Genomic DNA, 12,583 nt, shown 5'->3' with positions numbered 1-12,583 from the left:
GAGTGAAACAATCAAAGGAGGATCAGGAATAAAGTGAGAAAACATATAGAGTCATGACTGATGATCTGCTCTCCCAACTACAACTGTAGAATCATTGTGCAACTCACGTATCTCCACTGAATTAGGAGTGAACTCAACTTGCTTGCCTAAACCTGTGTGAGTGATCTAGTGTACCGATAGGAGATTAGTTGATAATGAGGGTACACAAGGAACATCATGGAATGTGCCATCCCCCATATCAACAAACCCTCTCCCACACACCTCAACAAGAGTGTTATCACCCATCAAAATAGAAGGCATAGTACATGACTCCAAGGATGCAAGTTCTTCCTTAGATGAAGCCATGTGGTGTGAAGCACCTGAATTAAAAACCCAAGTGGATGGTGAGAAAGCAACTGCAAAAAGGGCCTTGCCCTTTTCTTTCCCCTTGCTGTTTTCTTTTTCTTTGTTAGACCCTTCAGTAGAACTTTGTTTGATAGACTCAGGAACACTTATATTATTCTTCTCAAGAATGTATGTCAAGTGATCAAGTTGTTTCTGCAAACATTTATGTTCATCATGACCAGGTCTTTTACAATAGGCACATTTGACCTTTTCTTTCTTAGGCTTATCGCCCTTGGCAGATGGTGTATCAATAGTTGCTTTTGAAGAAACCAACATCTGATCCTTCTTCTCCTCGCTATTCTTTTATTTTTTGTCCTTACTATTGCTGTTACTATTTTGTCCTTGTTGTTCTTTTGTGCCTTGGTTGGTAGCCAAGGCATGTGACTTAGAGGACTTAAGAATGCCCATCTGGATTAGCTTGTCCTGTTCTCGAGTGAGATTGATAGAAAAATCATCTAAAGATGGCATGGTGAATTGAGTACCAAGTGCACCCTTAGTAGCATAGAAGGTAGAGACAAACACAAAATATTCTGAACTTAGCTTAGGGAGAATACTAAGAATTAGTTGTTCATCTTTCTTTTCAATTCCACATTTTTTTAACTGCAGCCTCAGTGATTTCAATTTGGTGAAGAAATCTTGGATTGTGTTGAAATTTTCTAGACTCAAACTAATTAATTCATTTTCCAACATATGACCCCTCATTGAATCTTGTGTGCCAAATAGTGTTTCTAGCTTTGTCCATACTTCATTTGGTGTATCCAAAGACTCAATGTGAAATAGCAAGTCAGGAGAAACAGACAAACATAATGTTCCAAATGCCTCATCACATTTGTTAAACCACTTAAGCTTATCTTCATCTTTAGCAGGTTCAGTTTCAAGTCTCATAGTTATCCTATTTAATCCAGCTTTCTTTAAGTGAATTGTCATGCGTGATTTCCACTCAAAGTAATTGTATGGAGTTAGGATGGGTATATTTGTTTGATCCATGATGAAGAAATGCAGAGAAGAAATGCTAAAAAGAAGAGAACCCAGCCATGACAATGCCCCCTACTTTTTACTCAATCAAAGAACCCCCCCCCCCCAAAGAAATATGATTTGGCACTTTATTTTAGTGCATTTACAAATACCACTAGAAATAAATACTTAGTGGTCTTGATTTCAATGAATTACAAACCCTCATGAAGAGCATATGCTAAAAGTGAAATTTGGGCACAATAATCAAAAAAAAAAAGCACCACTATGATCTACTCAAAAAATCATGCACTTTCAAAAAAGGAATCGCCTCGATATGAGGTCATATGAGAAAGTTATGATCCTTCGAAGTTTCCAAAACGAGAACTATGCACAGTCACGGCTAAGAATCTGCAATTTTTGAAAAATTCATGCATAAAAATCAAAAAACAACTCCACTAGTGGATAGAGCACAAAAAAATAGCCAAGTTCATAACAAGAATCATCAAAATTGGAGTTCGTATGAGAAAGAATGAAACATTTGAAAACTGCATTCAAATCTGCGACTACCAATGGAGAGGGGTATGGTTGTAGCTTTGCATGCTCGATTTTGCAAAATATACAGCTTGCTTGAAAAATCTAAAAGATACCCAGATGGTTTTTCGGGGTTGCGAACAAAACCCAAAAAGCATTTCTCTTTCTGATGTACAAAAGATGTTGTTGTAGTGTAAATCAGACCCCTTTAATAGTAAAAAACGGCTCCAAAAAACAAAAACCGACCCCAGCAACCAGAATATGACATGAAAATGTTGGATCAGCTTCCTAAGTCTATCAATGGCATGTTGGAACTTGCAAAACTGATTGAAAACTCCAAATATGCAAGTTGGTTGTCAAATTTGAGATTGAAACCCCAGAGAAAAACTGTTTTTGTCAAAACTTTTCTGATTCTCACGATCATCCAAAGATGCAAGAGAAGAGCATACTTCATTTTTCAAAAAATTACAAAAAAGTTTATTAGCCCCCCCCCAAATCTCTCAAATAAGGAAACTAAGATCTACTCTTGCACATAGAAAAGCTCTGATACCATGTTAGAATCTGAAAAGATTAACAACGCAGAAAACTAGTGCAAAGAGTAAATATCTAAACTATGAATGCAAATGATACAAAATCAAAATAGCATCATAGAGTTAGTCTCCAAGAGAGTAATGCAAATGCTGGAAGAAAAATAGCATTAAAATGATCATCCTATGGACGTTGCATGAAGATAAAACATGTCATTTTCCTTTGTAACTGTAAAGTTGAACTCTCCATATTGTTCATGTGGTTGCAATGAATGATTGCATAGTAGAGAACAAGGGATATGTCTTTTTCTTGGAAGGAAATATTGTTTTTTTCATTGCACCAAATGCTGTAATTGTAAAAGTATAGTTCCTACTCTTTTGCTTTGTGTATTGAGCTATAAAAGCAAATCTCCATTTGAATATACCACTGTGATGTATGGGTTCATGGGCAGAGAAAATAATTTGGAGGTTCTCTTAACTAAATGCATTGTAAGACTCTATCTTTATGTGCTTTATTGGAATATAAGGGATTGGCTATCCTCTCTATCATATAAGAGATAGTTTCATGATAAGGAATAGTCATAATTATATCTTAGAACAATAAATTTAAGATGCATATGATTGAAGCTAGAATTCTCATTAAGTTTTCATTATAATGAATACTTTGGTGAAATTTTGCAATTGAACATGATAAAATGCAAGCTATAAAGTTGATGTAATATATCAAGCCAATAGTATGGAAGATTCTATAGATTCTAGTTTTATTTACTACAATTTCAAGTGGCATCAATAGAATCGATAATCATATAAAATAGGATAGCCCGATTAAGCCAAATTTAAACCCATACTCATATCCTATCAAATGAAGGATAGAAGGAAATTCAATAAAACTTTTAGTGAAACCTTGTTGTAGATACATTTTACCTTTCTGGAATTTTTATGGGAAAGGAAATTAATTCTTTCCCTATGATTACAGACCATTAAAATAATAAAGAGAATATTCCCAAAAGTATAGTACATTCAATAATAATAGATTATTATATAGAACTTGTAAGAGCAACCAATAATTAAACCATAAGTTTGAAAGTAAAGGCTCATATGAGCCATGTGACCTTTGTCACATCTTCCTCAATTAAATACATGAGATATGTTCTAAAACTAGGCTTGGACTAATATAGTACCTAAGTCATCCATTCCCATTATACTAAGCGCTACCCTAGAAAACATGGCCATTCTAATCAATGAAATCAAGGTAACACAATAAATAAATTTTAAAAAAAGAAATCATATATATCAAACTCTTTGTTTTCTACTAGCCCAAGCGCCCATCTTTCTAGGGCTTGAAATACATGTGGGACACCATTCTGACTTCATGTCAGACCCGCTGCTCAAAAAGGGGTGCTTACCATTGAAAAAAAAAGAAAAACAAAGCTATACCTATTAACCAATTCACTTGTCCTAGTTTAAATAAAAATAAATAAAGTAAGCTAATGTGACGTAAACACTTGAGCTTCCCTAGGCATTTAATGTTTTATGGACATATGATTATATTTTTGCATTATGAGTTCTAACATAGAAATGACTTCCACCTTTCCCCTAGGCGTACCACCTCATGGGGAATAAAGTGAGTGATATAGAGTGGAAGGGTTAGACTAGCCACCTAACTCCTTGGGATATGAATTTAAACAATTCAACAAACATACACTCTCTTCCATTACTCCACACCTAGAAGGAAGAAATCAACGAATGGGGTAAAGGGTTAAGTGTTGTGATGCATACAGATTTAGTAGAAGTTGGTAATTAGTATTTTATGTGTAGGGGGGGAACTAAAAAGTTAGTAGGGGCTCTAACCAAGACTTAGGTGCCAGATATGGGGAAGTATGGTAGATTTTGTGGAAAAAGGTTCTTCTCAATTTTAGTATATTATATTGAGAGGAGAATCCAGCTTAGTCTTCAAGATTTAGACTTATTAGTACATAAGTAGGTATATAGGTAGTCTTAGCACCATTTGATTTTGAGATAATCTTAAGGATTAGCAAGTGGTAATATTATAAAAGTAGTATGTAATCATGTCCTTCCTAGAAATAATAGTGGACTAATAAGGAGTATATACTTTGGTTTAGAAATCTATATTAAATTAAAATGCAATAATTGTTAAGTAGGAATGTACTTATTAACTAGGATAACTAAGCGTTGCTTGTTAATTTTAAAATAATAAAGTTATATTGTCTAGGCAATAGATTACAAGGAAATTTTAGTGTTTTGATCTCACATATACATATAGATACTAGTGAAGAGATGTGTACATGTAAGAGTAATAATAAAATAACTAAAACTAAAAACAAAAGGATATATAAGCAATGCATTAAGAAGATACCATTATACATGTTGGGTGATGCAACGCGCTCCCCTACCCACAGTTGGTTAATTATGTGGTGTTCCATGTTCACTAACAATTATGGCTTTTGGTGCAACAGAAAATGGGCCCAACAATTCGTATCAGAGCCTAGTTTTGGCCTGGTCATGGGTTCAAATCTCCCCGGTGCCTTCCCGACCTGCGTAAGCACCTGGTATGTGCGTCGAGGGGGAGATTTTTGGGTGATACAATGCGCTCCCCTGCCCACAGGTGGTTAATTATGTGGTGTTCCATGTTCACTAATAGTCATGGCTTTTGGTGCATCGGCAAATGGGCCCAACAATACATTTATACTAGTAAGAGAGATAAACTAGTAAGATATCTATATTGTCTTGACAAGGATATAAAGTCTATATAGAAAACCTACTTAAACTCCTCGTATTGCCATGTATGTAAGAAGTTGCAATTGCTTTGTAATGATGTATATCATAAGAGGTAAATGTGAATATGTTTAAGGGGCCATGATTTCACATATACAATTAGAAAACACATTAATTTAGTACTCCATTATGGGTTGAATGTAACCTTAATGTAAGGATTAGATTTTTCGATAATAATTATGATAAGTACCTTGCTATCTAGTAATTATAAAAGGTTTATAATTAGTTCATATTTCAATCGTGGAAATTCACATTGAGTTATTGAACCATATTTATTTAATCACGAACTAAGAAATTAGTGGGTGATAAGGAGAAATAAAAAATAAAAAGATGAAAAAAAATTGTTGTGTTTTTTTTTTACAGTAAATTTTGGGCATATCAGACTCTATTAAAGGAATTAATCACCCTATTATGAGTGCCATTTTAGCGGTATTGAAATAATTCAATAAAATTTTCACCTTGTTAGAGGATTTACAAATGATTGTTAAACCAACTCTATTAAGAGATTTAGATCACTGCTACAATGGTTAGAGAGTAATAATGAAATAACCTAATTGAGATGCAATTGAATTTCTGATTACATATCTTTTTTAGGGCTTGTACTAAATCATTCTTGATTGAATGTAGCTTTTCTACTCCACAAGGTTATTTAGCTTAACCTTCAAATTTTCTTCCTCTCTTCATCCTTTGCAATTCATTCAATACAATTTGTACACTTTGAAATCACAACTTGACCTTTTACTTGTTCCTTCCATATTGTCAAGTTGTCTCAAATATATTTAGAATAACTAATATTCATCACCATAGTCGACTAGAACAAATAGACAAAATAATTAAGCTTCATATGCCAAAACAAGAAAATCTTTTGTTAGCTGACCGATCTCGTTCGAAACTAACTTGGAAGTGATTTCCTATGTTAACCAATAGAAGCTCAGTTAATGCTGTGAACTTGCAAAAATCCTTTAGTAACTAAGTGAACTTTGTTGGTCTGACTTTTTGTGTGATAGAAATCTTTTGTCCAATTGTAGAAAAGTCAAACTTTTATTTCTAAGTGAAACATAGGGTTTCTGGATAATCCATCTGTTGGCTAACCTTTGAAAAATCCTTATGAAACCCCATGTTCTTTCTATTCATAAATTGTCAGGCGCAAAATTTTTGAATTTTCAAATAAGATGAATATTCTATCAACTTTTATCTTCTGTGCCCCCGAGATACCTTTCCTCTCATATTTCCCTAGTTGTCCAATCTAAGTAGATCTACCGTTGTCGTTACCTCACTATGCAAACATGGGCACTTTTTATGTATGGCGAGGTAGCAAGTGCTGAATAATTTATAAAATGGGACCGCAAAATGAAGATATAATGGTCGGAGCTTTATTTTTTGACTGATTTATTATTCAGGTACACGTTGCAATTATCGTCAAAACAAGAAAGGGGACCCAGCAGAATGTCTGAAATCAGAGCCAGAATGATGATTTTTCTAATGCTTCGCTATCTCACTATCAAAAAAATTGTCCACTTCACCGTTAGCGAAGTAGCGAGGCCTTGCAAAATTAAGAGCCAGTGACATTGCAATTTGTTAGTACCATAACTACACCAGGTGGCATGACAAGTAATAAATGTTGTTGTCAGAAGCAGTTTAATAGAAAAAATAATTATCTAATGGCCCCTTGCATTTCATGGTGTTGAAATTCATTAAAGTGCTAGAGCTCGCTACCTCTCTATCGAAAAAATTTGACATCTTGCCGTTAGCAAAGTAGCGAGGCCCTGTGAAATTTAAGAGTCGGTGAGACCTTTGATAACGTGGGATGATAATTAGGACTGCAATAAAATCTTGAAAGGTGCCAACTATGCAAAAATCTGTATTTCATCAATGCCCTTCTGATCAAATGTACAAAGAGTTCCTGAGCATCAGATTGGAACAAAATCAACAGTCCTCGCTACTTCACTTTGAAAAGTTGCATGCTCTTTAAGCTATGCGACGTAGCGAATATGAATCAAAAGAATACGAGCAGTTTCCTCACCCTTGATTTAACCTATGATCAACGGCCATTGTCTTCCCACTATGAAGAGTTGCGAGGGAGATATTTATAGCGACATAATGAATAGGGCCCACCACCTTCTTTCTAAGAAAGCCCAGTAACATATCATCTACTGATTTTGGATCAGATCAATGGTTGTCGCTGCTTTGCTATGGCAAGGTGCTCTTTCTTTATGCATAACAAAGTAGCAACCTGCTGACACGTGTCCTCAGTTGCCAGTGGGTCCAAATATAAGTGTCATCAAGGAAAGAGTTATGTATGTGGTAAGTTGTCATTGGATGAATTGACCGACATGTCAAATGCAATGCCTAGTTGTTCTCTCCGTATCACATGATTGTAGGATCTTTGAAAATTGATGGCGCAGCTTTAAACATAGAATGTGGTGCCACTCTCTATATTAATTAGACATGAAAGCATCGTCCGTAAGAAAAAATAGAGTATAATACAGAGAGATTTCATCAATTTCATCTTACGCGAGCAAATATTTTGATCCATTCTTGCATAGAAGCAATTCCTGAAGGAAAGTGTGCTAAAATCTGGCAGAAATTGTGAAGTTGTCTGTTCATGAAAAGTTTGCAAAAATACAGAAGAAAACAAAGACAGAATTCAAGTAAGTAGTACTGCCATAATCTTCATAGGTTTTTTCTAGTTCTAAAAAATAGTCCAAGATGCCTCCAAAGAAATCATTTTTAGGTCAAATAAACCATTTGGATAGAAATGTGCATGATGACTTGCTTGAGTAGCCTCCTGAGCCTACTGTAGAGATAGTGCAAGTTAAAAGGTTAACCTCATTGAACCCTAGGCTAAGGATAGCTGATGGATTGTATGATAAGGGTAATTGGGTCCAGGATGCTCAAACTTCTCAAACTAGTTTGAGTTTCATGAGAATTTCAAATGACATTAGTTTGAGTTTGTTCAAAAAATGGTTTGCAAAGAGAAAATTATATTCCCCTCATGCCAATATATGGAATTTTGATCTTGGAAAGCTAGTTGTTTCCAGTGTGTTTATGGATTATGACCTTCTTGAAGCTGTAGCAAAAAGTTATGATCAAGCCACTAAGGTAGTGAGAAGAATAGATGGTGAGGTTTTAATTACCATCAATCCAGAAGAAATTAGGGAAGTTTTCAGTCTGGGACCTCTCAGTATCATGTGCCCATTGATTTGATAGAGTTAGAAAAAGAATATATGTCCAAAAGGGATGTAGTTAGACAAGGTGCACTGAAGGCCCACATAGGCAAAATTGGAAACCTACTAGCAATAACATCATCTTGTAAAGAACCTTTCATGAAATCATGCTTTAATGCCAAGGTAGTAGAGATATACAGGACCCTGTGCAGAGTCTTCAGAGAGGGTGAAGAAGATTTAATTCCTGTGAGCTTCATGTATATGATCACCCAAATCTTCCCTTTTGGTGTAGAAATAATTTTTGATTTTTCATCTTAGCTGGCTAATGATATTCACAATGGATTGATGGGGATTGCAAAGGGCAAGGTGGAAAAGGTTTGGGGTCAATACTCCCTATTGATGCATATGTTTCTATTTAAAGGGGTTACATATTTCAGTAAAGAAATGTTTTTAAATAGGGAACAAGAGGGGGAAGCACTACCAGTTCAATTATGGAGTGCAAACATGACTGGGGAAGCAGAAAATGCTAGTTTTGTTAGATTTGATAGGCACTTTGCTTCTAAACTAAGATGCCTCATATTGAGTGACAATCCTAGAATTCCTAAGGCACTAATGCACCTTGTTAGGCCTATGGACAGACCCCATAGTCTAAAATTTTCACATAATTGGGGAGATATCATCCCATATCCAGTCTTAACTGTCATTAGGGTTTATGAATTCAAAGGGACACCCCATTTACTACCCTATCATGTGCCTTTAAAGGTAGGAGTAGCTGAATTTTTATGGCGGTTGGGAGGAGTGGAGGAGACCTTTTTGCACAAAAGGGGAACAGGATCAATTTTTCCTACTTGCACTGTAGCTCACCAGTTTGTAATAACTAAAGAAGGGTGGATCTTCCTCTACAAATTTTTGGATAGGTATAAAATGGCAGTATCTCATGCTCATTTTTGTGACACAAAAGATTTCTTTAATTCTGCTCTTAGACATAGGATCAAGCTTCGTCCAAGTTAGCATGAATTCTATTTCCCTAAAGATATAATAAGGAATGAATATTCTCTCCAGGAGCAAGAAAAAAAGAAAGAGAAATGGAGAGTTTATTCAAAAGTTTTGGAGTTTATTAATTGTTTTGACAAGGATTAAAGTCCTCTTAGTAATGCTACAACTAATACAGATAGAATAAATAAGCTCATGAGTACATTCTCAGAAATAATGGAGCTAATGAATGAGAAGAAACGACATTTTATTTATTCTTTTCGAGATAAAGCCAGAGAAGTTATGAGAAAATTGGGTTTCACCCCTAACATAGGGGCAGGTCCATTGGTTGTGCAAAAAAGGATAGGATATACTGTTATTCGGGATCAGATGCCCATTGTAAACAAAAATAAAATAGATAATTGAATCTACTAGTACTATCCTTGAAGAAAGACCCCCTAAACCTTCTCTCAAAAGATGAAAAATAATAAGGGAAGAGGAATCCCATGATGAAGGTTACTCACCTTCCCAAACTCCAATGAGAATTGAGGAAGAGCAGCTCACCAATGAGCAAATTGAACAAATGGGGTCACAAGGAGGAGTTTTTTGTTACTCAAGTAGAAATTGATGAAGGGAACCCCCAGGAGCCTCCTGTGCTAAGTTTTGAATTAACTGTAGCAGATTTCAGAGGAAGGAAATTAGAGCCTATTTTGGAACAAGCCAGTCAGCAATTTTTGTCTGATAACAATTTTGTAAAATCTAGGGCTTTCCATCAATTTGCATGGAGGGAAAACATGCACATTTTTGAACAAAGATGTAGGAATATGAAAACAGAGCATCCAGAAATGGATGAAACCTCTATTCAGAATCAAATAAAGGAACAAATGATACAAGAGTTCTAGAATATAACCCCTGAAGAGGGTAGACAGATGGTGAAAGATGCAAATATTTTATTATTTCCCAATTGGGATATTGTTGATGCCTTAATTTTTAATTCTGTATCAAATAATTTAGGATTATAGGATCCAGATAAAGAGGAATTCTTGGGAAGAACATTCAGTAATGATCAAGCTGCCCTTGTTATGTGGTCATTAAGAAGAGGATCCAGGACTACTCCATTATAGCCTGATGATTCAGGACTAACAGGGAGTATCATTGTGAGGAGGGTCGCTGATACTTCACATGTACAGGCAGCCCATATGAATGTGGACTATTTTAAATTTTCCTTGGCCACTATAGAAAAAGAAGAAAAGGAAATGACTAATCTATAGAGTAAGTATGAAATAGTGGTGGATGCCTACAATAAAGAAGTAAAAAAGAGAATTGAGCTGGAAAACAAGATATCTCAATTGGAAAAGATACTTGGGAAAAGAAAGGTGGGAGAATCTGGTACACTTAGAATTGCATACCCTTCACCGTCAATTGTTAGATCAACCCCTATTATTGAAATACTTGACACCCCTGAAAGGCCCCAATTCTATACTGTAGAGGACTTTGAAGAAGAAAAAACAAAATTACATGAGTTGCAGATAGAATTTAGAAATCAACAGGAAGAAAAATTAAAGCAGGGTGTGGTATATTTGAGGGATAAAATAAAATGGTCAACTTTTTATGATCAGTTGATAAGAATTATAAATCTCATGGATGAGTTGAACAGAGATAAGGATAAAATGACTCCTCTTGTACAGAAATGGAGGGAGAGGAATAATGATATTACAATCATATGTATATTTGCAATCCAAATGCCTTACCATCAAGTTGAGAAAAATTTTTATTGATTAAATAAGCTAGAGAATTTTGATGATGAAAGAGATTCTTTATAGAAAAGATTAACACTCTGTTTTTCCAAATATATTGCTGAACAATTCACTTTATTTCCTTGTGCTTTAGAATTTGTTGATACAATAAAGGAAAAGGAAAAGTGGAAAAGGGAGTTGGACAAGTTATTTAATGAAAGAATAACAAACATCATGAGTGAAATTAGCCACTGGTTCTGGGTAAAGACAAATGAAGAGCTAGTAAAAATACAGTTATTTTATACTGCTATGAGAAAAGAATTTGATGATTTAGAAGAAAGTGCAAATTCTTTAATAAAGATACAAAGAGAAGCTCTAAGTTTTGATTGGCCAGATGATGATGCTTTTAATAAATGGAAAAATTAGTTTATAGAATAGATGTTAGGAGAAGATGAGGAGAAATATGCAAAAGTAATAGTTACCCTCGTAGTTAGTAATGAAGACATGGAAGATCCCCAGGTTAAAGTAAGTTTGCAGGTAACTGAAGATGATACATCACTTTTAGACCTCATGGCTCTGTACTCTGAGGATGAAGAATGATTGTAAAATCAAATCATATTTTCTTGTCTTAACAACTAAGAAGCACAACAGAAAGGGACCCATCAAGAATTGTTTGATGTAATAAGCCTTTCTATTATTTTGTTCTTGTCTTTTTGACAGAAGTGTATGTGAGTACCTTTTTTAAAAGGACACCTGTCATTTGTCTTTAGCCTGAAGCTTGTTGCATCTCACACTATTTAAGTGAGATCCCAAGGCTAAAGAAGGGCCTGAATTCTATTTCTTCTAAGTATTATCCTTAGTTTGTTTTTGGTCCAAATTTTGAAAGCAAGTTTTTAATGAATTTTTCTGTCAATTCTTTGAGAATACATGAATATAGAATGAGTTATGTTTCTTTCTGAAGGCCATTTTGAGTCTATTGTAAAGGATATACCATTTTCAAAGGAAATGAATACAAATTATAAACTGTCCCCATATCAGTTCTTTTTGAATTTTGTGTCCTATTAAATACTTAGCTACCTTGATGTTGTATGAGTAAAAGCTTGTGCAATTGAATGCAATCTAGTTAGGTTATATGTCCATTTATCATTGTTGTTAATTCAATGGATTAAATAAAGGCTTTGATGAATGTGATGAGATTTCTTAAGTATTGAAAAGGATTTTGAATGATAGATTCTGATAAGAATTGCTGATAGAATTTGTTCTAAAGAAACAAATTAGATCTAAGATTTTGCTATAGACTCTGAACCCCAATGGATTAGGCACTGATCAAGTTATTTCAGCTGAAGGAGAAATATATTATAAATGGTTATTCAAATGCATCATCAAATAAAATTTTACTTTTATGTCCTGTAGATCTTCAAAGTTGGCCAACACTTGTCTGCATGGAATTTTTTAGCTTCAGTTAGCCATTGTTGTTGAAAACATCTACAGATCTATAGAAGAATTCTTGGCCATA

This window comes from Cupressus sempervirens, chromosome 7 (assembly GCF_028749045.1).
Source record: "Cupressus sempervirens isolate cs-2001-9-10 chromosome 7, ASM2874904v1, whole genome shotgun sequence".
NCBI classification, from domain to species: Eukaryota; Viridiplantae; Streptophyta; class Pinopsida; order Cupressales; family Cupressaceae; genus Cupressus; species Cupressus sempervirens.
This window is presented reverse-complemented; position numbering follows the sequence as displayed.